This window comes from Littorina saxatilis, linkage group LG14 (genome assembly GCF_037325665.1).
Source record: "Littorina saxatilis isolate snail1 linkage group LG14, US_GU_Lsax_2.0, whole genome shotgun sequence".
In the NCBI taxonomy this organism is placed as follows: domain Eukaryota; kingdom Metazoa; phylum Mollusca; class Gastropoda; order Littorinimorpha; family Littorinidae; genus Littorina; species Littorina saxatilis.
The window spans coordinates 40,354,725-40,381,178 of NC_090258.1; the positions used below are offsets into that span (position 1 = coordinate 40,354,725).

The window sequence follows — 26,454 nt, forward strand, 5'->3', positions numbered from 1 at the left end:
CTTGTGACATGTGATTATTTCGTGACTGGTGTAAATCTGAGTTCGTCACAGTGTTTGGTGTAATTGGGTGTAATTCCGCCTCCAAGGATTCGTTTGTCTTTGCAAGACGGTTGGGACGCAGCGGATTCCGTTCTGTGTAGCCGCCGCGTGAAGGAGTGTTCCCAGAACAACGAAGAGACGGTGAGTTATGCGGGGGGATATTGTTCTGTTTGCTTTTATTACACACAATTGCATAGGACGTCATAGCGATGACTCTTGCACTGACGGACAAACTGTGTGGCTGCAGACGGAGTGTGTGTGTCAGTGTGTGTGTGTGTGTGCGCACGCACGGGTGTATGTACGTGAATGCGCGCGCGTGTGCGTGCGTGCAGTCACCGTCCGTGCAGTGCGTGAGTACATGTGTCTGTGTGTCTGTGTCTGTGTGTGTATGTGTGTGTGTGTGTGTGTGTGTGTGTGTGTGCGGCGTGCGTGTGTGTGTGTGTGTGTGTGCGGCGGCGTGTGTGTGTGTGCGTGCGTGCGTGCGTGCGCGTGCATGTGAGTGTGTCTGTGTCTGCGATTCAGCATGTCGTGTTCTGTACGATACATCCTTGTCAAAATCTCAATGTTAGTGTCGGTCTTTGTAATAAATAAACCATGCACTGATGTAGTGGGCTACCCGTCTAGCTCGGGCAATGAGGGCGAGCGAGATAAGACTGCATTCCCAGCTGATAAAACCTGAATACATTTTTAAAATTTTTTTTATCACAGAGTGAATATGACTGCGTAAGCTGTAGGCTTTCTTGCTGAAGGTTACACTGCAAAAGTAAACAGATAACACATGTGCCGACATGTTCGGCTTCATCACTGTACGCTCTTAACTAGAAGTGTTCTAAAGATGCTCTCGTCAGAAAAAATAATGTTGAGCGTTTGTAATCTGAACTCAAAATGGGTACAACTATGTTGTGCTTGTCTGTGTGTGATATATAATACACTCTGACCTAGAAGTGTTCCAACGTGAACACACTTTTTGTAACCAGTTGGGAACACTGTGTGAGATACTATATCATTCTACTTGCAAAGGTAGCACGCATGGCATGGTAAACTCTAATTAGCGTTTGCAACATGATGTGTGCTACTTATCATACTTATAATGCAAGTAGAATTAAATCACACAGTGTTCACAGCTGGTTACATTAAGTGTGTTCACATTGGAACACTTCCAGTTCAGAGTGTAGAGACAAGCGCAGAATAGGTGTACCCATTTTGTGTTCAGATGATCAAGAAAGGCGTTAGGCCAACAAAAACAAAGGTCTGTTTACGGTAACATAGGCCAAAAAAATAGGGTCGGTAGGTCGGGATTTTTTTATTTTATATTTTTTTTTCTCCAAAAAACCATATTTTTACGTTATTTTTTTCTTTTTTTTTTCTTTCCCCAAATGCCAAAAAAAAAAGTCTAGGGTCGCGCGAAAAAAATAGGGTCGGTCGGGTTACCGTAAACAGACTATTTTTTTTGGGGGCCTTATTTTTCTGACGAGCGGAAAGGATTGATTATCTTTTTAAATTCAAATATTGATTTGATGCTCTCGACTTGATCAGTTTGTCTTTTTGTTCCCTTGTTTTTCTTATGTTTTTGTCTATATTTGGCTCACGAAGTGTAGCCTATGCGATCGTAACTTTGTCTGTCTGTGCGTTTGTGCGTGTGTGTGTGTGTGTGTGTGTGTGTATGCGTGCGTGTGTGTGTATGTCTGTGGTAGAAACTTTAACATTTCCGAGTCTATGTGTGAGTGGTTATCCAAGACTATGGATAAAGCTCGCATAAGATTACGTCACGGTCAAAAGTGTTTGACGTCAATTAATGCATCATGACGGCATGCCTCCCTGTAGTCTTTCTCTCTCGCGTGGTGTGTGTGGTCTCGGTCATTGTTATTTTGAGCGGGCCGAGACTATTTGGCAGTCGTGTCCCTGTAAGTAGGCTACATGCAGACAGACAGATCTAGATCTAGTGTTTATCCCTCCCTCTGCTTCTTTCTTTCTGTAAACTTGTAGGGCTAGTTATTTTTCGGTAACTTACCCAACAACCAAAATCACTTACCCAACAACGGGCCTGAATCCTCGATAGCTCATGGGTAGAGACTGTACACATTGTGGATCTACTTTTTGCGACTCAAAAGTTCAGAACACTCTAATGTACAAAATATACATTTCTGGAGCAAACAATACAACCATACCGTATTTAAACCAGCAACTACAGACTTGAACACATGAATCTTCATATAAAATCCATGAGTTTGGTTGTTTTCTGAATTCAGATCTGCCGTGCACAATCGTTTATCGCTCGCAAGATTCCAAGGAAAAGTAACTCTCATACTTTGTCTAGCGACACGAGTAGTTCCCCTTCCAGATTTCGGCTGCACCGACAAGACTGCAATCCGACGGTCAGTTTTCAACAATATTTCATTTTATAAACAGATCACACGCAATCAATTGCAAACATTTAATCAACGTAAAGAACATGCAGCGGTTTCATACACTATTTTGCCCCAGAAAACTAAACTTCATACAGTTTTTAACGTTGGAACACGGGTGTAAAACTTCGTCTGCTAGTCACATTCGAAGAAAGAACATTTCCTGAGCGATACCAAAACATGAACAGAACACACACTATCTGCCTTTACCGCCACAGCAGAATGACAACATAACTGTGTACTTGATTTTAGTTCAAAACATGGAAACTGACAAGAAGTGTTAACAAAATTGAATGATTTGCACGGAACTATACAACCGCGCATTAATCGATCGCCTGCGCAGGTAGACTGGTTGGGTGAATATGATTCGATCAAACTTTCGCACAAAAACTCCTCTTTTCTTTGAATAACTGAAGAAAGGAGGGATAAAGAGGTTACATACCTCGTCTCAGTGATTATGAAAAATAATGGTCTCAGTTCGCGGTCATGAAAAAGCTCGCTGAAGCTCGCATTTTTCATGATCCGCTAACTTCGACCATTATTTTTGATAATCACTGAGACTCGGCATGTAACCTCTACCTCTCTTTCTTGCACAGTGTCACCTAAGCTTACTGTGTGTGTGGGTGTGTATGTGTGACGGAGTGATTGAGTTTGTGTTACTGTTTGTCTATTTCTTACGTGAGCCTTGAAGGCTTCGCCTCTTGTTTTTATACGTTTCTATTGTTACCAGCAAGATCGCCAATTGAATGTATGTTTGTCTTCGTGAGTATGCAAAAAAAAAAAAAAAAAAAAAAATTCAAATAACAAATAAAGAGACATGTGTCATCACTCGATGGGACAAAGTTTAATTCAGAATAGTAGAACTGGAGTTCAAGTAACCATTCATTCACGAAGAAGCATTCTTCGTCGTTCTAAGGATATCACATTACACTAGTACAAACACTCATGGTGATGAAAGACTTCGTTACAGATCAGAGGATCACTCTGTTTCATGACACAAAACATCAAGTTCTGAAAACGCATTATTTTGATCAAGAGCTTGAAAGCTTTCAGTGACTGACTGACTTTGGGGGTTTAACGTCCTCTGAGGCAACTTGGACCTATTTGGGACATGACTGTTTGTACGCTGTTATTTTGTTTGTTTGTTTGTTTGCTTAACGACAGCCGACCACGAAGGGCCATATCAGGGCGGTGCTGCTTTGACATATAACGTGCGCCACACACAAGACAGAAGTCGCAGCACAGGCTTCATGTCTCACCCAGTCACATTATTCTGACACAGTGTTAGGCATCACGCCGTGGATCGTGTAACTCTGCATTTGCGCCACCGCAACTTTTTATCGCTTCACGCCGACGAAGAGGCAAGCTGCGAGGTAGGTCTCTCGAATGATAAATTAAATTGTTAGAATGCTAGGCACTCAGCATGTTCTCAAGTGTTGCATTTCACATACTTATATCCTTAGCTATATTTCTGTATATATTTTTTGATGCTTTGATGGCCCTGGTGATCGTGACGATCTGTTTTTCTTCTCGTTTCCCCATGTTTTGGGCATATTTTCAGTTTCTGCGTCAAATGCAACAAAACGGAGATTACTGGTTATTCTTGGACATGTTCACTGATAACTTTAATGTTTTATGAATCTCCACGTGTAGTTTCTCTGTATATAGTTCCATATATACTTTGCAAGAAGCAGATAAAAACAGAGTGTCAACAACTCTCTGTAATTCGCCACCGCATCAATTCAATGTTAGATGTAACTCGCCACCGCATTTTTTGTTATTCGCCACCGCACTACGCAAATTGTTATTTTCAAACGCATCAACATCGTGGAGGCATTTAAACCTTTATTTTTGTCACAAAACTGACAGCAATTGATAGGAGCATTTTAACTTTAGTGCTGCAAGTTTTAAACTCAGGGGCGTGGCGTGATCTTGCCTATGCAAAGGATTTAAAGGCACCATGCATGAGTTGACATTTCTTCTTCTTCTGTATGAAAAGTATGCTTATCTGTACTTGAGTGTATAGCCCACATGTACTGGAATGTGCGCTTCTATATCTATATACGACTTGTGTCTGTGTGTCTGTGTCTTCGCGATGCACGGCCAAAGTTCTCGATGGATCTGCTTCAAATTTGGTGGGCTTATTCACAGAGACCCCGGACACAACCTGATCGATGAGATATTTCAACACGTGCTCTCAGCGCGCAGCGCTGAACCGAATTTGGTTCCACCTCAGCTACCCGGGCCCCCATACCGACACACCAAAGCCGCTACACCACATCACAACGCCAAAGTTCTCGGTGGATCTTTTTCAAATTTGGACACCGTATTCAGCTACACCCCGGACACAATATCATCGATGAGATATTTCAACACGTGCTCTCAGCGCGCAGCGCTGAACCGATTTTGGGTTTTCTGTTCATTTCACCATTCCCAGTAACTCTTCCTTATTTTCTCCATGTTTTCAGCGTTTACCTCCCTTCCTTCGTATGGTGCACTATAGTATGAGGGGGCATCTTCGGATATTCCCGGCGTTCTGTTACTATTTTTAGAAGGTCACCGCAGTGTCCAGAACGTAAATTGGACCCGTAAATTATCCTCACTGTAAAAGTGCAAAGGTCGAATCAATTTATAGCCACGCGAAAAATACACTGTCATCTATCTCTCTATATATACGGCTTCTCTGTGTTTGTGTGTGTGTGTGTGTGTGTGTGTCTCTCTCTCTCTATGTGGGCAACACCTGTGGATTGTTCAGTTCTGTTTGTGATGTGGTCTGGCGGCTTTTGTGTATTTGTATGTACTGGCCTTCCTTTGAGAAGCCATAACAGTTCAAAAGGGCTTAGAGATAAGCTCTAAATTGCTCAATCCTGTTTGAGTGGAGTTCGCCTCCAAAGGTGATTAACACGGTTACATTCGTCGACAAGGATGGGACTCGATATGGTCAGGAATGGCATTATGGCCACTGAATCATTTTCGTGCTGTTCCCATTCCACGAATCTGGGAGGGACCTAAGCTTGGCGGGTCCATTGTTCGGACCCGGCAAAGCCGGCGTACGGCTCTAAGTATTTCATCCCGGCGAAGCGGGTATTCCTCTAGTATATATATATATATATATATAACATTGTGGGGCCAAATACCACATAATTCTAAAATTCTTAAGCTTCGTTGGTGTTTATGTGTGTGAAATAATTCTAAAATTCAGTCATTCCTATTACCAGCGACAACACAAAAACTCATCAGTTTGACGCTGGAAGAGAAAAGAACGCCTCTGACAGACGTGACGTTTTTCGGGAAAGAAGAATGACGAAGAATGTGGGAGTGAAACGCCGCCAGGTGCGTCTCAGAAACGTGTTCTACAAAAGCTGAACTATACACTGAACTGAACAACTCCAAATCAATATTTTCAATTGGAAGTGACAGAATCACTGAACTCTTCAACATATTATGCAATTCATTAGACAGTTGCGGTGGCGAATAACATCCAAGACGTGAAATTGCGGTGGCGAATTACACCAAGCATCGGTGGCGTATAACATGAAGTCTAATTGTTTGTGTTTTCTTTTGCCGCGTGCGTCACCCAAAGACAAAATTGTGCAACAGCATTCATCAAGAATACAAAGGACATGTTTAGCTCACAGGATATCATCACGGGAATGCATCAACTAGTGCTGTTTCGTTGAAGTTACGAAGGAAGGGACAAATCGTGCAATTTCAGCTACAATTCCAGCAGAAATCGGACTTCTGAACTGCCGAAACCTGACATTTCGACTAAAAAAGCACGTACCTTAGACCTTGAGTATATACTTCTTTAAAATGTACTAATGAAGAATCTAGATGATGCCTGAAAGTCCTACAAATTTTCATTTTCTGTGAGAGACCTACCTTGCAGCTTGCCTCTTCGTCGGCGTAAAGCGATAAAAAGTTGCGGTGGCGCAAATGCAGAGTTACACGATCCACGGCGTGGGCATTTCTGTAGTGAAACTACAGGGGAAGCTACTGGAAGGGTATCTATCATGTGTTAGAGAGTACAAACTCTCAGACCATCGGAAACCATTGCCACGGTAACGTAAGCAAAACTGCCGATCTCGTTTCTTGAGTTAGGCACTTTTTCTTTATGATACAGGAAGACTTGTTTTGAGAATGTGAAGGTATGCAACAGCTCTTTGTGGGTTGTTATGCAGTTTTCCTGATTGAAAATGTTGCTGTCAGCTCTTTATTTCACGTGTATCCAGCTGTCACCGCTCGAGATAGGCAGTTTGCAGCTTATAACTAAAATGAGATAGGCAGATTGTTCAGAAACCAAAGAAAGTTTTTTGCGTTTTTCTCAAAACATCAAAAAATGACACAGGCAATTATCTTATGAGCATGACGCTATGCCTCTGGGGTCCTCTCGATGTTGTAAAGATTACACCCTGTGCTAGAAATCAGCTTTCTTTTTTCATGAAAATAGGCTACCTATCTCTTGAATAATGGGCCAAAGATTCAAGGTAATTAACAGTATTGACAACATTGCCTAGAATTCAATTCGACAGCGTTGTATGCATTGTTTTGACTTTCGAATCAGACAGAGTTGTCAGAATTCTGACACGAGGCGGCAGACTCACAGTGTGTGTGTGTGTGTGTGTGTGTGTGTCACGTGTGTGTGTGCGTATGTGTGTGTGTGGTGTGTGTGTGTGTGTTTGTGTGGTATGTGTGTGTGTGGTGTGTGTGTGTGTGTGGCACCCCATTCAGACGGCGCGAAGTAGTTTGGCACAGTTGACCAAGTTATGTGAAAAAGAGATGTATATATCACATGCTGTTACTCTGATATGACCAGTGAAGGCATCTGTGACACTGCCCCACCCCCCTCCTCCATCTTTCCTCCCTCCAGGCCCGACACGAATTCAATATAATTATACAAAGATGACAGGAATAGTGTTAAATCAAAACTGGGTGACAGCTTTCCAGTTTTGCAAAACTCAGCTGAAGTAGTTGATATCTCTCTCTCTGTGTTTCTGTCTGTCTGTCTCTATGTGTGTATGTGTGTGTGTGTGTGTGTGTGTGTGTGTGTGTGTGTGTGGTTGTGTGGTTGTGTGTTTGTCTGTCTGTCTGTCTCTCTCTCTCTGTCTCTCCCTCTCTCTCTCTCCCTCTCTCTCTCTCTCTTTGTCTGTCTGTCTGTCTGTGTGTCTCCCCCATCTCTCTCTCTCTCCCCCATATCTCTCTCCCTCTCTCCCCCATCTCTCTCTCCCTCTCTCCCCAATATCTCACTCTCTCTATTTCTGTCTCTGTCTCTGTCTCAGTCTCTCTCTCTCTCTCTCTCTCTCTCCTCTCTCTCTCTCTCTCTCTCTCTCTCTCTCCTCGCTCTCTCTCTCCTCTCTCTCTCTCTCTTCTCTCTCTCTCTCTCTCCTCTCTCTCTCTCTCTCTCTCTCTCTCTCTCTCTCTCTCTCTCTCTCTCTCTCTCTCTCTCTCTCTGTGTGCCCATGTATTTGTCGCTGTGTCTCGCTGTATCTCCTGTTACAGGCAACAGCATATCAGCTTCGATTTTTGTGTCGCGTCACAAGGAAATGTTCAACAGCTGCTGCTCAAGATTTTGCGCTAAATTCAGGTGGAAATATTTCGGTTTAAAATCTCAGCGTATATGTCTATGAAACAGCACAACGCTTCTTTCTATTTCATTTCCTACTTCATTATTTGATTGTCGGCTGGGAAATTCGGGTATCTGAAATTTAAAAGAGAGTTTCTTGTGCATACGTGTTTTGTTCCGCGAACCGTCGCAGTGAGGAGATCAAAATAATGAACACTCCCGATTGACTAACATTGAATGCTCCCTAATATTCCGACTTTTTGTGTGGTTTTGTAGTTATGAATTATTGAGTGTGCGTTTTGTTTTCGTACGAGAGTTCAGAAGGTTTGTTTGTTTGTTTGTTTGTTTGCTTAACGCGCAGCCGACCACGAAGGGCCATATCAGGGCGGTGCTGCTTTGACATATAACGTGCGCCACACACAAGACAGAAGTCGCAGCACAGGCTTCATGTCTCACCCAGTCACATTATTCTGACACCGGACCAACCAGTCCTAGCACTAACCCCATAATGCCAGACGCCAGGCGGAGCAGCCACTAGATTGCCAATGTTAAAGTCTTAGGTATGACCCGGCCGGGGTTCGAACCCACGACCTCCCGATCACGGGGCGGACGCCTTACCACTAGGCCAACCGTGCCGGTAGTTCAGAAGGTGTGCGTTTTGTTTTCGTTCGAGATGGCAGAACAAACAAACTAAGAATGGATGCGGATCTGCCTTTCGTCTTCGTCTTCTTCGTTTATGGGCTGAGACTCCCACGGTTTTTACGTGTGTGACCGTTTTTACCCCGTCATATTAAAGCCATAACCGGCACGGTTGGCCTAGTGGTAAGGCGTCCGCCCCGTGATCGGGAGGTCGTGGGTTCGAACCCCGGCCGGGTCATACCTAAGACTTTAAAATTGGCAATCTAGTGGCTGCTCCGCCTGGTGTCTGGCATTATGGGGTTAGTGCTAGGACTGGTTGGTCCGGTGTCAGAATAATGTGACTGGGTGAGACATGAAGCCTGTGCTGCGACTTCTGTCTTGTGTGTGGCGCACGTTATATGTCAAAGTAGCACCGCCCTGATATGGCCCTTCGTGGTCTGCTCGGCGTTGAGCAAACAAACAAACAAACAAAAACAAACAAAATTAAAGCCATAGTCTGCCTCAAATGGTTTACAGAAAAAAAGCTGTTCTAACCTTATGGAACACACTTGCAGTAGCATTTAATAGCATTACATGACACAGTTCGTTTGAATGGCTATTTAGCTTGCTCAAACTACACACCCGTTTTCGTGGTTTATCTAACCTCCGAGCCATCATGGACCCGTGTGATCCACATTCCTTTTTTTCACAATTTAGTCATCAGTTTGTGATTTCAATGCGACTCGCTGTATCTGCAATAGCACGTTATTGTGTACCTCTGAATCTAAAATGCAACAAACGACTGCGAGTCACACGAACTTATCGGCGGCGGTTGGCTTCAAAGAAGCAAGCGCTTTGCAGAAAATTCGTCTGCTTGGGCAAACACGACTTTGCGTGACCTGCTTCTGGGCTCCCTTTTTTCAAACTTTCAAAACTTCGAATTGTACTGATCTTGTCTTGATGAAAAAAGAATTATTTTATGATTTAAGAATGTTTGTGTAACAAGCTGTCAATTTATTATTTGGATTTTAAAAGTTAGGTCTAGCGCCAAAACGAGGCTTCCAATTTGTCTGATGGTAAATCCGTTCTGACTGCACGAAATAAATTTTTTGAAAATGTCTCACTCTCGACGGAAAGCAGCCAGGATGTTCCCGTTCGGTGAACATTCAAATGGAAGTATGTCTGTACTGTATGTAGAGGCTCGGGGAGCTCAGTGATCAGAAACGGATGGTTTACGGGAAGCTGAGTGTGCCTTTAAGCAGCCATATGCCGCTTTCGGGGGATGCATGCTTGGTATGTTTGTGTTTCTATAACCAACCGAACTCTGACATGGATTACAGGATTTTTTCCGTACGCACTTGGTCTTGCGCTTGCATATAAACACGAAGAGGGATAAGAGACTAGCAGGTCTGCGCATAAACTGACCTGGGATTGGACAAATAAATAAATCTTCACATCAACACCGGCACTGCCCAGGCGCTGCCTGAATTCGAATCCACGACCTTCCGCTTGGGAGGCAGGCGTCTTATCTACTAAAGGGTCTTTCCTGGCAAAATTGTATAGGCATAGATAAAAATGTCCACCAAAATACCCGTGTGACTTGGAATAATAGGCCGTGAAAAGTAGGATATGCGCCGAAATGGCTGCGATCTGCTGGCCGATGTGAATGCGTGATGTATTGTGTAAAAAAAATTTCCATCTCACACGGCATAAATAAATTGCATAAAAAGAAAATTTAAAAAATAAAAAAAATAAAAATCCCTGCGCTTAGAACTGTACCCACGGAATACGCGCGATATAAGCCTCATATTGATTGATTGATTGACTAAGCCATTGCGTCCTTCTAGCCGTTCGTCTTATTCTTGTAAAGAATTTGAGCCAGAACACAGCAGGGAAGGCAAACAGATGCAGACTATTTAGCGAACAGAGCTATATCATGATCAGAGCACTTGGGGAATAAGTGCCACACATGGCCTTTACAGCGCTTGCTGAACACTTATCCGATACTTCTATGTGAGCGGCTCTTTGATAAGCAGAGATTTACCAACATTTGTCGTAGGCTTGAGAGAGAGAGAGAGAGAGAGAGAGAGAGAGAGAGAGAGAGAGAGAGAGAGAGAGAGAGAGAGAGAGAGAGAGAGACAGAGAGACAGAGAGACAGAGACAGAGAGATAGAGAGAGACAGAGAGAGAGTGAGAGAGAGAGACACATAGAGTGTGTGAGAGAGAGACAGAGAGACAGAGACAGAGAGTGAGAGAGAGAGACACCGAGAGTGTGAGAGAGAGGGAGAGAGGGAGAGAGAAAGAGAGAGAGACAGAGAGACAGAGACAGACAGAGACAGAGACAGAGAGAGAGGGTTGAACAAACTGGCCCTTTAAAGACCAAATCAGATACCAGGCGTACACTCGAATACTTTGGTCTTGGTAGTTCTTCTTCTTCTTCTGCGTTCGATGTTGATGGCCGTGCTAAATCCTCAGACCAGTGGCTGCCATGAAGTCCGCAGTGGTCTTGGTAGTAAAACAATGGTCCTCCTCAGGACCAGATTTCTCTGTGATACGTCCCCCACAAAGGGACTTTGCTTTGAAATCTCGGTCCACCCGAGGAGGGTCTGATGCTCCCAATAGGGAGGGGGATGTAAAGGGATACTTTTCTCTCTCTTTTGCTTTGCTAAGAGATTTTAAAATTCTCGGAAGAAAGTCTCTGCTGACTTTCATTTGTTCCTTTAACAACTTTGATATATATATATATAGGTTGCAGATCAAAGGAGAAAGGGCAGCGTTAATGTCAGTGAACGATTCGCTAGAGATGTACTTGGGCTCGGTCGGCTGAATATTTCTCTGCGATGGATTGTTTTTTCCCCAAACTTACAGATATTGTGTACTTGTTCTTATCGCTATGATGGGTTAGTTTGCGTGTATTTTCTCATGTCATGGTTTGTATAATATCGTGTGTGTGAGTGTGTGTGTGTTTGTGAGTGTGTGTGTATGTGTGTGTGTGTGTGTGTGTATGTTTGTGTGTGTGTGTGTGTGTGTGTTTGTGTGTGTGTGTGGTGTGTGTGTGTGTGTGTGTGTGTTTGTTTATTGGAATTGTAAAGCTGCTTGGAGCTGTGGATCGGGACTATAGAAAAGTGATTTATTAGTTTTATTATTATAATGTGACCATTCTCGTAAAGTTCTGGTTTTTCACTACGAAAACAGGGGGAGAGGGTAAATTAAGATGCAAACATGGGGTATTGCACTAAGTGGCGGTTTGCCTGTGTGTCTTTTTGCCTGTGTGTGTGAGTGATGTCATTAACAAGGAGAGAATTTAAAATGGGAATACATTTACTTTGGTTATGAAAACTGAAGAAAATGTGAGAAATCAGGGTCTTTACAGGTAGGGCGTCTTTAATCGGGGCGTCTTAAAAGAGGAGTTCCAGTGTTTTGTTTGTTTGTTTGTTTGTTTGTTTGTTTGTTTGCTTAACGCCCAGCCGACCACGAAGGGCCATATCAGGGCGGTGCTGCTTTGACATATAACGTGCGCCACACACAAGACAGAAGTCGCAGCACAGGCTTCATGTCTCACCCAGTCACATTATTCTGACACCGGACCAACCAGTCCTAGTCTAACCCCATAATGCCAGACTCCAGGCAGAGCAGCCACTAGATTGCCAATTTTAAAGTCTTCGGTATGACCCGGCCGGGGTTCGAACCCACGACCTCCCGATCACGGGGTGGACGCCTTACCACTAGGCCAACCGTGCCGGTGTGTTCCATTGTACTAGGCTATTCTCCCCAAAGCCTTGTATTGCATTTTTTTTTCGTTCATGGGCTGAAACCCCAACGGCTTTTACGTGTATGGCCGGTTTTACCCCGCCATTCAGACAGCCATACGCCGCTTTCGGGGGAAGCATGCTGGATATTTTCGTGTTTCTATAACCCTCCGAACTCTGACATGGATTACAGAATCTTTTCCGTGCGCACTTGGGCTTCTGCTTGTGCGTACACACGAAGGGGGATGATTAAGGCACTAAGGCAGGTCTGCACATTATAGTTGACCTGGGAGATCGAAAAAATCACCACCTTTAACCCACCAGGCGGCCGCGGCCGGGGTTTGAACTCGCGGCCTTCCGATTAGAAGGCCGATGTCTTATCCACTAGGCCACTGCGCCCGTCTTGTATTGAATGATTCCCTACACAGGCCGAACAGCCAACGGCGCAACTGCAAGTCGTCCTTGATCGATAACGTTTATCACCTGCGTGGATGATCGAAAGTTTCCTTTTAGAGGCGACCTTTCCGACGGTGACGTAAAGAGTAACTTGATTCACGTGCACTCACTGTCAATGGTGCGGGTTGTGTGAAAGAGCACACATACTGCACGTGTACTGTTCATGATCGCGGACACAATGACATGAACGCTTGCACAAGTATACACGGCGGAGACTCACGCATGGACGCACAGACACACCACATTCACACACACACCACATTCACACACACACACACACCACATTCACACACACACACACACACACACACACACACACACACACACACACACACACACACACACACACACACACACGTACACGTACACACGCACGCATACACGCACCGAGAGAGAGAGAGAGAGAGAGAGAGAGAGAGAGAGAGAGAGAGAGAGAGAGAGAGAGAGAGAGAGAGAGAGAGAGAGAGAGACAGAGAGAGACAGAGACAGAGACAGACGGAGAGACAGACGGAGAGACATAGAGACAGACAGACAGACAGAGCCACAGAGAGACAGAAACTTAAAACAGAATCAGACCTACCGACCTACAAACAGATTGACAAACGACAGACGAGCAGACAGCCAGGCAAAAATACAGACAGACAAACACGACTACGGGCATTATACCAGTTTTGCATCTGCATCCCCTCAGAAACCAAAATATTTACCCCCCCCCACACACACACACACACTCCTAAACACCCATTACAAAGACTTGTCTATACACTCAAAATAACACTACCACGAGTCCCGTATGACTCGAATAAAAGGCCACATGGCGTTTTTGCCAAATGTTTATGCAAGAAAAGAGCGGAGTGGTGGAGAGTGCATCTATATATATATAAAGTCAAACAGTTTATTTACCAAATGCAAAGCACAGGGTTTTGTTATGGTGTATGCATCCAAACTTCACACTCCTTCCACACGCATATTATATCCTAATAAATATGTACAGATAAAGTGTTCAATTTCACTGGGCCTATTTACATGTGTACACCAACCAGACAGTTCAAAACGGTTTACAAAATATACCCCGGTGTTTATGCAAAAAAAAAAAGAACACCAAAGTACGTGTAAGTGGGTTGTTCGCCAGAGCTGGGTATACCATTTTGGGACATGCATTTTCAGTCCTTTAAATCATTATAACGGAAATTAAACGGCGACTAGAATGGGGGTCTTTCTCTAGAGCTGAGTACCATTTTGTGACATGCATTTTTAGTCCTTTAAATCATTATAACGGAAATTAAACGGCAACTAGAATTATTATCTTGACTTTTTTCAGTAGTACTCCAGTTAGATAATGGCACAGATATGCAACAACCAAAAAACATAATACTTGTTGTCTTCTTTTTATTCTGACTTTTGGTGTTCAAATCCATGTCACAACTTTTGGTTTCCATGTTACGAGGTTGACTTACTTTAAAACCCTGGTAATTTACTGAACGTAGACCAACACACTGTGCAGGTATTTCTAATTCCGAAATCTGCAGGCCAGGGATTTATATGGAGCCATCATTTATTAATGAAATCAATTTGTACGGTTAAAATGTCTCAGTTAAGTAAAGAAAGGTCATTCCGTAACATAATGGTTTCCCCTGGCACACAGCTATGGAGAATGACCCATGTACAAGAGAACCCTCTGCCGTTTATACGCGAAAATTTAATGAGAAGGGTGTGGGACATGGATACAGTCTCGGCGTCTGCACATAAAGCTGACCCGTTTCCGTCCCGGGCTGGATTCGAACCCGTGACCATAGGATCACAAGTCCAGTACAAAGTTCAGTTTGTATGCGCAGAGAAGAAGCACAACCAATTCCTCATTCTAAAAATAACCGACCTTGATAGCTACAGGGGTGCTCCCTGATTCTCATGAATAGCGGGGTAACTAGAAACTCTTTCATTACCTTCCCTCCTGATTGCACCCCGTCATCGCTGTCACATTTATTAAATGGCATACAACCTTCTGACAGTGAGAAATGCTAAAACAAAACACACACACACACACACACACACACACACACACGCGCAGGCAAGCACGCGCACGCACACACACACACACACGCATACACGCACGCTCGCACACACACACACACACACACACACACACGCACGGACGCACGCACGCACACACGCACATAAGAGAAAACAAAACAAAACAAAACAAAACCCAAAAAACCCAAAGTAAAACAAAACAAACAAAACAAAACACACACACACACACACACACACACACACACACACACACACACACACACACACACACACACACACACACACACAAAGCTGCACCTGGTGCCAAAGCACACAGTATTGCCATCACAAAAGAAAGGGTAGACCATGGGAGGAAGCTTAATGTTAACACTATAACAAGTTTGCTCATTAACCTAGACATTAGATGTTGCTTGTGTCAATACGCGTTTGAAAGAAGGCTGGATACGTTGAATACTTTTGTATACACTAAATTCATGTTGTCGAATGGATATCATTCGTATGTGCCCTGGTACCCTTTTTTAATCAATGATTTACAACACACGTTCACAAATTGGTATTTGCATTTCAGGTCTGTATGCTCAACCTCATGAAGCTCCGTTTGGTTCGAATGAAATGTTTAATTATTTATTTAGTGTTACGTTTTTCTGTATGGGTAGCTGCTGAGTAAAACATGACGACGAACAGAAGTCATGCATGACTCTGACACAAAACAGTTTGCTGAGCATTTTCAAACCGAACACTGCTGGTGTTTCCTAAATTACAGAACAGCGAATGCTCTTTGAACTTCTTTAAGTCAAATTCGAAATGAAATGTTCCTAAAATGGCATCTTAGACATTGCATCATTAAAGGGACACTAACGAACCTTTTTACAGGGAAACTCGTGACCAAAAGTTGTCTCAAATCAACACCATCGTCAATCTGTTCTTAACGAACCTCTTTAAAGGGAAACTCGTGGCCAAAAGTTGTCTCAAATCGACACCATCTTTAATCTGTTCTTAACGAACCTTTTTAAAGGGAAACTAGTGGCCAAAAGTTGTCTCAAATCGACACCATCTTTAATCTGTTCTTAACGAACCTCTTTAAAGGGAAACTCGTGGCCAAAAGTTGTCTCAAATCGACACCATCTTTAATCTGTTCTTAACGAACCTCTTTAAAGGGAAACTCGTGGCCAAAAGTTGTCTCAAATCGACACCATCTTTAATCTGTTCTTAACGAACCTCTTTAAAGGGAAACTCGTGGCCAAAAGTTGTCTCAAATCAACACCATCTTTAATCTGTTCTTAACGAACCTCTTTAAAGGGAAACTCGTGGCCAAAAGTTGTCTCAAATCGACACCATCTTTAATCTGTTCTTAACGAACCTCTTTAAAGGGAAACTCGTGGCCAAAAGTTGTCTCAAATCAACATTATCTTTCATCTGTTCTTAACGAACCTCTTTAAAGGGAAACTCGTGGCCAAAAGTTGTCTCAAATCAACAGCATCTTTAATCTGTTCTTAACGAACCTCTTTAAAGGGAAACTCGTGGCCAAAAGTTGTCTCAAATCGACACCATCTTTAATCTGTTCTTAACGAACCTCTTTAAAAGGAAACTCGTGGCCAAAAATTGTCTCAAATTGACACCATCTTTAATCTGTTCTTAACGAACCTCTTTAAAGGGAAACTCGTGGCCAAAAGTTGTCTCAAATCAACACCATCTTTAATCTGTTCTTAACGAACCTCTTTAAAGGGAAACTCGTGGCCAAAAGTTGTCTCAAATCAACACCATCTTTAATCTGTTCTTAACGAACCTCTTTAAAGGGAAACTCGTGGCCAAAAGTTGTCTCAAATCAACACCATCTTTAGTCTGTTCTTAACGAACCTCTTTAAAGGGAAACTCGTGGCCAAAAGTTGTCTCAAATTGACACCATCTTTAATCTGTTCTTAACGAACCTCTTTAAAGGGAAACTCGTGGCCAAAAGTTGTCTCAAATCGACACCATCTTTAATCTGTTCTTAACGAACCTCTTTAAAAGGAAACTCGTGGCCAAAAGTTGTCTCAAATCAACACCATCTTTAATCTGTTCTTAACGAACCTCTTTAAAGGGAAACTCGTGGCCAAAAGTTGTCTCAAATCGACACCATCTTTAATCTGTTCTTAACGAACCTCTTTAAAGGGAAACTCGTGGCCAAAAGGTTCTCAAATTGACACCATCTTTAATCTGTTCTTAACGAACCTCTTTAAAGGGAAACTCGTGGCCAAAAGTTGTCTCAAATCGACACCATCTTTAATCTGTTCTTAACGAACCTCTTTAAAGGGAAACTCGTGGCCAAAAGTTGTCTCAAATCAACACAATCTTTAATCTGTTCTTAACGAACCTCTTTAAAGGGAAACTCGTGGCCAAAAGTTGTCTCAAATCAACACCATCTTTAATCTGTTCCTAACGAACCTCTTTAAAGGGAAACTCGTGGCCAAAATTTGTCTCAAATCGACACCATCTTTAATCTGTTCTTAACGAACCTCTTTAAAGGGAAACTCGTGGCCAAAAGTTGTCTAAAATTGACACCATCTTTAATCTGTTCTTAACGAACCTCTTTAAATTAACCTTGCACGGTTGAAAACGACGTTAAACACCAAATAAAGAAAGAAAGAAAGAAAGAACCTCTTTAAAGGGAAACTCGTGGCCAAAAGTTGTCTCAAATTGACACCATCTTTAATCTGTTCTTAACGAACCTCTTTAAAGGGAAACTCGTGGCCAAAAGTTGTCTCAAATCAACACCATCTTTAATCTGTTCTTAACGAACCTCTTTAAAGGGAAACTCGTGGCCAAAAGTTGTCTCAAATTGACACCATCTTTAATCTGTTCTTAACGAACCTCTTTAAAGGGAAACTCGTGGCCAAAAGTTGTCTCAAATCAACACCATCTTTAATCTGTTCTTAACGAACCTCTTTAAAGGGAAACTCGTGGCCAAAAGTTGTCTCAAATCAACACCATCTTTAATCTGTTCTTAACGAACCTCTTTAAAGGGAAACTCGTGGCCAAAAGTTGTCTCAAATCGACACCATCTTTAATCTGTTCTTAACGAACCTCTTTAAAGGGAAACTCGTGGCCAAAAGGTGTCTCAAATTGACACCATCTTTAATCTGTTCTTAACGAACCTCTTTAAAGGGAAACTCGTGGCCAAAAGTTGTCTCAAATCGACACCATCTTTAATCTGTTCTTAACGAACCTCTTTAAAGGGAAACTCGTGGCCAAAAGTTGTCTCAAATCAACACCATCTTTAATCTGTTCTTAACGAACCTCTTTAAAGGGAAACTCGTGGCCAAAAGTTGTCTCAAATCAACACCATCTTTAATCTGTTCCTAACGAACCTCTTTAAAGGGAAACTCGTGGCCAAAAGTTGTCTCAAATCGACACCATCTTTAATCTGTTCTTAACGAACCTCTTTAAAGGGAAACTCGTGGCCAAAAGTTGTCTAAAATTGACACCATCTTTAATCTGTTCTTAACGAACCTCTTTAAATTAACCTTGAACGGTTGAAAACGACGTTAAACACCAAATAAAGAAAGAAAGAAAGAAAGAACCTCTTTAAAGGGAAACTCGTGGCCAAAAGTTGTCTCAAATTGACACCATCTTTAATCTGTTCTTAACGAACTTCTTTAAAGACCCCCCGCGGGTTGAGGGGAAGAATTTACCCGATGCTCCCCAGCATGTCGTAAGAGGCGACTAACGGATTCTGTTTCTCTTTTTACCCTTGTTAAATGTTTCTTGTATAGAATATAGTCAATTTTTGTAAAGATTTTAGTCAAGCAGTATGTAAGAAATGTTAAGTCCTTTGTACTGGAAACTTGCATTCTCCCAGTAAGGTAATACATTGTACTACGTTGCAAGCCCCTGGAGCAAATTTTTGATTAGTGCTTTTGTGAACAAGAAACAATTGACAAGTGGCTCTATCCCATCTCCCCCCTTTCCCCGTCGCGATATAACCTTCGTGGTTGAAAACGACGTTAAACACCAAATAAATAAATAAAGAAAGAAAGAACTTCTTTAAAGGGAAACTCGTGGCCAAAAGTTGTCTCAAATTGACACCATCTTTAATCTGTTCTTAACGAACTTCTTTAAAGGGAAACTCGTGGCCAAAAGTTGTCTCAAATTGACACCATCTTCAATCTGTTCTCAACGAACTTCTTTAAAGGGGTGGCTCAAAACCGGTCTCACATCGCCCCAAAACTCCACAGTTCGGTCTTGGGTTTACAATGATGTCACCTGACACCAGAACTAGTTTAAAACCATACCACTGTTTAAACGTCCTTTTCTTTAATGTCTAAACGTTCTTTTATGGTAAGGCCCGGCGCTTACATATGTAACTTCAGCAGGACTGCAGATTATCCCAGCCTGCAACACGTTTCGTGAAAGGAAAACTGGCCAAGTACTCGTCATAATCCCTATCGCAGCATCAATAATATGCAGTGCGTTGTCTGTGCCGCTGAAACTGCGCAGGTATATTCTGCCCTTAACTTTTGCAGACTGTCAGTTCTCTACAGGCGTGCACCATGTGTGTTTTCGTTTCGTCCTTGCTTTTCGCCCCTCAGAGCGGGTGAAACTTGCACGCTGTTGCTAAATTATAGATGTATTACCTCATTTCACACGAGTTTTGTCTGCTGGCATCAAAGATGTCAGCACTGGGAAAAAAAGTCGATGAACAAAACCGGGAATTTCGTGCGGAATAGCTTGTCGACCGCAACCGCTTTTCTATTCACATGCATTTCATTAAGTAGCATAGTTACGGAGCGTTTTCGAGTTTATCAGTCATTGAACGCGCGCCCAAAGGACAGAACAGCGAATGTCCCTTAGACTTCTCAATGCGGTTACGTTCACCACAACACTTCTTCACAATGGCGTCTTCACTGCTATAACGCAGGGTTTAGCCTGGGAGAAAAAGGCAATGGGACATTTGTCCCCCTCAACCAAATTCCGATGGGACATAGCCGAAGGCAAGAAGCGCCAAAGAGGCCTGTACGCGTTTTGACCAAAGATGCAAAATAGTGCAATATGGTGCCATTTGAGAATTAACCGCTATATCGTGTTATCTCTGTATGTGTGTGTGTGTGTGTGTGTGTGTGTGTGTGTGTCTAATCCGATGTAAAGTGTACATTTGGTGGCGCAGTGGTACGTAATCTCAATGCGCCCTTTGACGCACTGAAGGGAATTGTGATGGGACATTCAGTTCAGATTTAATGCGCCAATGGCGCAGGGCGCACTAGTAAATGAAACCCTGATAACGTTGTAACATTATATATTTAAAAGAGATACGACATCGAGAACAAAACAAAACAAAACAAAACCCAAGACATCTCTTTCGAAGTGAAATCTCCGACGTTAAAAGCCAAACACAGTTCCAAAAGACTTCGTGACGGGAATAATGGCGTCCCGTAAATATTTTGTCACTTCTTCTTCAGGACTCTCGAGAATGTGACAAAAATTTTGACAAATTCAACAGAGCAGACGTCAGCGGCCTGGCAGGTGTGATTTGCATATATATCTCATATATCTCTTTGCGAAGTGTTTGTATTTGATACCTGTATCTCTTAAATGAATCCCGACGCGACAGGTACGCGTGGGTATCTATGACATTGTTGAGCTGCGGCGCTGAAGCGTAAAAGGTCGCAAACAAGAGGTAGATGTGATGGAAAGATGTTGGGGATGGGCGGTGGGGATGGGAGAGAGAGGTGGCAGAGAGAGAGAGAGAGAGAGAGGGGGGGAGAGGGGGAGGGGGAAAGAGAGAGAGAGAGGGAGAGAGGAGAGAGAATACGAATGGTTTATTTGCTGTTGGCGAGAGAGAGAGAGAGAGAGAGAGAGAGAGAGAGAGAGAGAGAGAGAGAGAGAGAGAGAGAGAGAGAGAGAGAGAGAGAGAGAGAGAGAGAGAGAGAGAGAGAGAGTCTTTTATGTTTAATACAAGAAACTCTGTCTCTCTCTCTGTGTGTCTGTTTGTCTGTTCCCTTCTTTCCCTCTCTCTCTTCCTCTGGCTGTCTCTCACTCTCCCCCTCTCTTTCTTCCTCCCTCTCTCCCTCGCTCTCCCCCCCTCTCTCTCTCTCTCTCAGATTCTCTCTCTCACTCACTCACTAACTCAAAGAGAACGTTAACACGAAAGCGATGATCACAGAAACAGCACTCGGCACCTTCTTGACAATAACCACTCACAGAACTAAACCCCAGATCGAAGGACGTCTGACAAACACATCATAAATGAAAGAACTACGTAGGCCTCGCCCGCGGCGGGGTTCCTTCCCCTCCTTTTCCTCATGCCCCCCCCCCCCTCTCCACCACAGTCCTAAGTTTCACTTTGGCGCCAAGGGAATTACTGCGCAGCAATAACAATGCAATCAATAAATGCACGCGCTTGTTTTATTATGGGGGCGAGGACGCCCCCATTCTATACGGATAGTTTAGAGGTTGACCATGGGCAGCGCCATTTTGTTGTGAAATACGTCATCAGTTTGTGTACACAGGAAGTTGTGACATCCGTCACCCTATGGGAGGGGTGGAGGCAACATTGTTCATCTGTAGAAAGTTGTGAAATGCGTCACCCTATGGGAGGGGTGACGTCAAAATTGGTCATCACAGAGTTTGTGTAACACAGGAAGTTGTGAAATACGTCACCCTATGGGAGGGGTGACGTCAAAATTGTTCAACAAAAACATGATTCGTCGCATATTATTGTGCAGGGTCAACTGCAACAAACTCAAACAGAGCCATTCATAGCTTGCTGTATTTGAGTGACTTATATACCGACATTTTTATTTCTTATCTTCAGCACAGGTGTAGGAAAAATCATGAACCAAAATGTTATTTATTTTGTAATTTAACATTTTTTTTACAAATATGACCATGGTCTTTTAAACATACAGTGACATTAAACATTGTTATGTTAAAAAAAAGAAAAAAAGAAAAAAAGCTTTTGTGCACAAATCAGAAAATACATTGTACATTTTACCTACAGGCCAAACAGTGTCTGTTGGCGGCAAAAGACCCAGCAAGTTGCTATTTTTAGATCGATTAAAAGTTGTCAAGAACAGGCGCTTACATTTGGATGTGTCCACTGATAGTAGGTTTGGTTGTGATCAATCAGAATGATGTGGGAATAAAAATGTATGACAGTTTGGTATGATGACATGTAATTCAAATATGCTGAAATGTAATATTATACATGATATAATTTAATTATGGCTGTTGCCATGACCATAAACCCCAAGAAAGGTTTAATGTTATGTAAAATCAAAATACCAAAATCAAGCACCTACTAATCTGGTCTACGGTGCGGCTTGGACCTAATATGGATGGACACGCAACTCGCTCAGCCAGCCAGCTCTGCGAGACTTACAGCGGCCAACTTCGCCGCCGCGCGCTCATTGGCTCAGCATTGAACTTGCGTCAAGGCCGATGCGCGTAGATTCCCAGAATGTTTACTTCCGGTTAGATTCTTCAACAGCATTCGCAGAGGTGACTGCCGTTACAGAGGTGATTAAAACTGACCATCGAAAGGAAAATAAGATTCATATTGGTAATACTAATAACATACTTGCACAAGCATGTATCTACCAAAACTGTATGGGAGCACATAGTTGGAAAGGCGTGGTGAAGCGATCAAATCGAATCGTCCGTCAGTCAGTGCACTGATCAGCCACCACGATTGAACGTCACTGTCCGTATTTTGTATGTAAGCAGAGCTTCCAAACTAGTTAAATCCTGATGTAGTTTACAAAAACAAAACAAAATCTCATTCCTGTTCCATTGTTATTCTTGTATTTGTGATATATTCTAGTGAAACTGAAAGTAAGTGTTAAAAGCAGAAAAGCCGGACCGAATCAGGTAATTGGGTTGGGGAAGTTTTGCTAAGAAATCCTGTTATTTCCCTGGGTTAATAAGCATCTCTTTGTCCAACTATTTACACAATTTATTTGACTAGTTTGTGGTTTCAATTGAAATTATTGTTGTATTTATTTCTAGACTACAAGAACTTGCATTGATTGCATTTCATTGTTACAGCACAAAACACTGAATGACACATACTGATTGACGAGCATGCCAATAGCCTTCTCGTTTTACAGTATAGGTACTGATAGTTGTATACAAGTTTGAATATCACTTTGAACACTGCCACATTCAGTTTTACAGAATACAGAATACAGAATACAGTATTTATTGAGCCAAGTGACATTAAAAAAGCATTTAAAGCACAAGGAATTTAGCGTAGTGTTGGTAAAATCACGCACACACACACCCACACACACACTGACACACACACACACGCCCACACATTCACTGACATACACACCAACACACACACGCCAACACACACACGCCCACACTACAGCAGTCACGATCACACCATCAGGTAAAACAAGGTGTGAGACGGGCAAAGTTAGCTACATATGCAGTTGATCATATCATTAGTGCCAGTCCACGGATGCTCCCCCCTTGTTTGTGTGTATGTATGTGTGCAGGTTTGCATTTCAGTCTGCATGAGGTGAGCGATAGTGATTTTTAACTGTTGGTGCTCAGTGATTTACAAGCATAACAACTGTGTGAATGGTGCTATATTGAATGAAAGAGTGTGACATGAAGTTCTTGTACATCATTGTAAAGAGTGTGAATGACGTTTTAGTTTAGATGTCAAGCGCTTAGAGCAAGCCTTTTTAACGAAAGTTTTGATTTAGCGCTATATAAATGTTCTTCTTCTTATTATTATTATTATTATTATTATTATTATGTTTTCTGTTGCTATGTAAATTCTCCTGTCTTATGTAGAACACACACACTTTGTATTACATTTTTTTTTACAATAATCTCTCTTGGTGCTGGGTACAAATATTTTAAAAGTTTTCAGGTTCATGTTATTCTCTAGTTTCACTTTTTGTTTTACGCTCGACACGTGTTTGAATCTGTATCTGTCTGCAACTGTGAGTAAGTACACCTGAATCCAACATACTAAAGAGAAACAGAGAGCTTCAGTATTTAGTCTGTACTTTAAAAAAAATTGTTATTGCTTGCATTTTTCTTCCGTTGTATTTTTTATGTCTTAAAAATAATAAAAAATTGCTTTGAAAATGTATTGTGTACCGCAGTCAGAAGTAATGTATTACTTTTGGGAGTTTAGTAACGTGATATCAGTTTTCAATTGTTCGTTCACTTATATTGCTTTCAGATTTAACACACAAGAAACAGTAGCACGGTTTTCGTTGCGAAAATGTGCATTGGCAGTGCTACGCGATCGAATTGTGTATTATGTACACGCGGTGTTCTTCTGGAAAAGACCGAAGCGACATGTGACGTCATTCGTTCAGCCCGCGAGCGGTGGGATGGGGGGGGGGGGGGGGGGGGTTCACATGGTTTGTTTGTTTCAGAACCACACCCATATACACACATTTCACATGTAAACCATTTGTCCGCCCCCTGTCGATATTTATCGACTAAGTTCCTTGTCTGTCTTGTGAAGAGTTCAGAGTCAAGTCTTGGTGGTAACGATTTGGATTGTATCGCCCTCGTCGCGTTCGTACTGGGACAACTAAAGGCACACTCCTTTCCCGTGAGAACAAAATTACTCTATGCTAACTTAATATTTCTGTCCCAAGAACTAGCGTCTATTTGGGACATGGCGTGGTTATATGTGACCCTCCACCACGGAATGAGTCGCATCTCACCTTTTCTGGATTTTTATATTTTTTACATTTTCTTAAAAGAGATTTTCAAGCTCTATCCAGTGGTGAAAACCGTTTTGGAAAAGAGCGAAAACTGGTTGAGTTATAAGCCTGTGACTAAGGTGATCCTCACACTGATACCTTACACCCCCCCCCCCCCCCCCCGGACGTATGTAAGGCCCAGCGCAGAACGGCCTGCGAGGTGACATCCGACTCATTCTGTGGTGGAGGGTCACATATGCTAGGGAAAATGACTCACTATCTCACAACTGCCCAGGCTTCTACATGGGAACATTGTGTGTATGTCCAGCCCTCCATTTGGACACGTATCATACATCAACATCCTAACCACTCTCTCTGCAGATTTGCAATTTATTAATTAATGCATCCTTCTTCTTCTTCTTCTTCTTCTTCTTCTGCGTTCGTGGGCTGCAAATCCCACGTACACTCGTGTTTTTTGCACGAGTGGAATTTTACGTGTATGACCGTTTTGTACCCCGCCATTTAGGCAGTCATACGCCGTTTTCGGAGGAAGCATGCTGGGTATTTTCGTGTTTCTATAACCCACCGAACTCTGACATGGATTACAGGATCTTTTTCGTGCGCACTTGGTCTTGTGCTTGCGTGTACACACGGGGGGTGTTCGGACACCGAGGAGAGTCTGCACACAAAGTTGACTCTGAGAAATAAATCTCTCGCCGAACGTGGGGACGAACTCACGCTGACAGCGGCCAACTGGATACAAATCCAGCGCGCTACCGACTGAGCTACATCCCCGCCCAATTAATGCATTCATTTCTTGAAATCTGCTGGTATCAATCTGGGAAATTCATTCATGAAAAATTCCCACTGCACAAAAAGCACCCGCGCTGGTGATATATCAATCAATCAATGACGCTTATATCGCGCATATTCCGTGGGTACAGTTCTAGGCGCTGTGCAGTGATGCCGTGTGAGATGAAATTTTATACGGCCAGTAGATTGCAGCCATGTCGGCGCATATTTACCTTTCACGGCCTTATTCCAAGTCACACGGGTATGGTAGACAATTATTAATTGTGCCTAAGCAATTTTGCCAGGAAAGACCCTTTTGTCAATCGTGGGATCTTTAACGTGCACACCCAATGTAGTATACACGGGGGGTGGTTCGGATATATCTGGTAGTGTGTCGAAAAACGGAAAGAGAGAATGCTTACAGTTCTACAGGTTAAATATTTCGCCTCTTAAGGACATGATATGGGTTATATGATAATTTGAGTTTTTACGCCCTCGCGGCTTTTGACGAGATACACAAGTGTATGCGTGTTTAGGTGGTATCAGCCATCTGCACTTATGGCAGAATGACCGAGGTCTTTTACGTGCCATTGTGGTGACACGGGGGTGGGATATGGCGTCTTTCTCTGGGTCTGCACATAAATTCGTTGACCCGTGTCCGTCCCGGCCCGAATTCGAACCTGCGACCTTCCAATCACAAGTCCAGTGCTCTGCGAGAAGGGATAGCCTTATCCCACGTCAAGCCTGGGCAGATGGTCAGCCGTCTTTAAACTGTCACCAATCCTCTAGTTCTTCTTGATATAATGGGTCACAAAGACCCGTGCCTGGCACCATGTGCGTCATCTGAAGTTAAGGCGCTTTTCTCTGTGGAGTCCTGTTGTTTGGGCTTACACGTGAAAAGCATGTTGATTTCTTTTCCTGCGTTCATGGGCTGAAACTCCCACGTACACTCGTGTGTTTTTTTTGGTGTGTTTTTTGCACGAGTGAGTTTGTATGTGTGTGACCGTCTCATTTACCACACCATTTGGGCAGCCATACGCCGATTTCAGGGAGATGCGTGCTTGGTAATTTCGTGTTTCTTTAACCCACCGAACTCTAACATGGACTACAAGATCTTTTCCGTGCGCACTTAGTCTTGCGCTTGCG

At 42.9% G+C, this 26,454-nt stretch overlaps 1 protein-coding gene across 1 annotated transcript in view; it reads left to right on the forward strand.

Annotated features, from left to right (window-relative positions):
- LOC138947782 (uncharacterized) overlaps nt 1–26,454 on the forward strand; it is a 58,999-nt gene that overhangs the window by 226 nt on the left and 32,319 nt on the right. The window contains exon 1 of the mRNA XM_070319347.1: nt 1–180. This exon is cut by the window's left edge and continues 226 nt beyond it. The gene's annotated coding sequence lies outside the window, so the exon portion shown is untranslated. The remainder of the gene's footprint in view (nt 181–26,454) is intronic.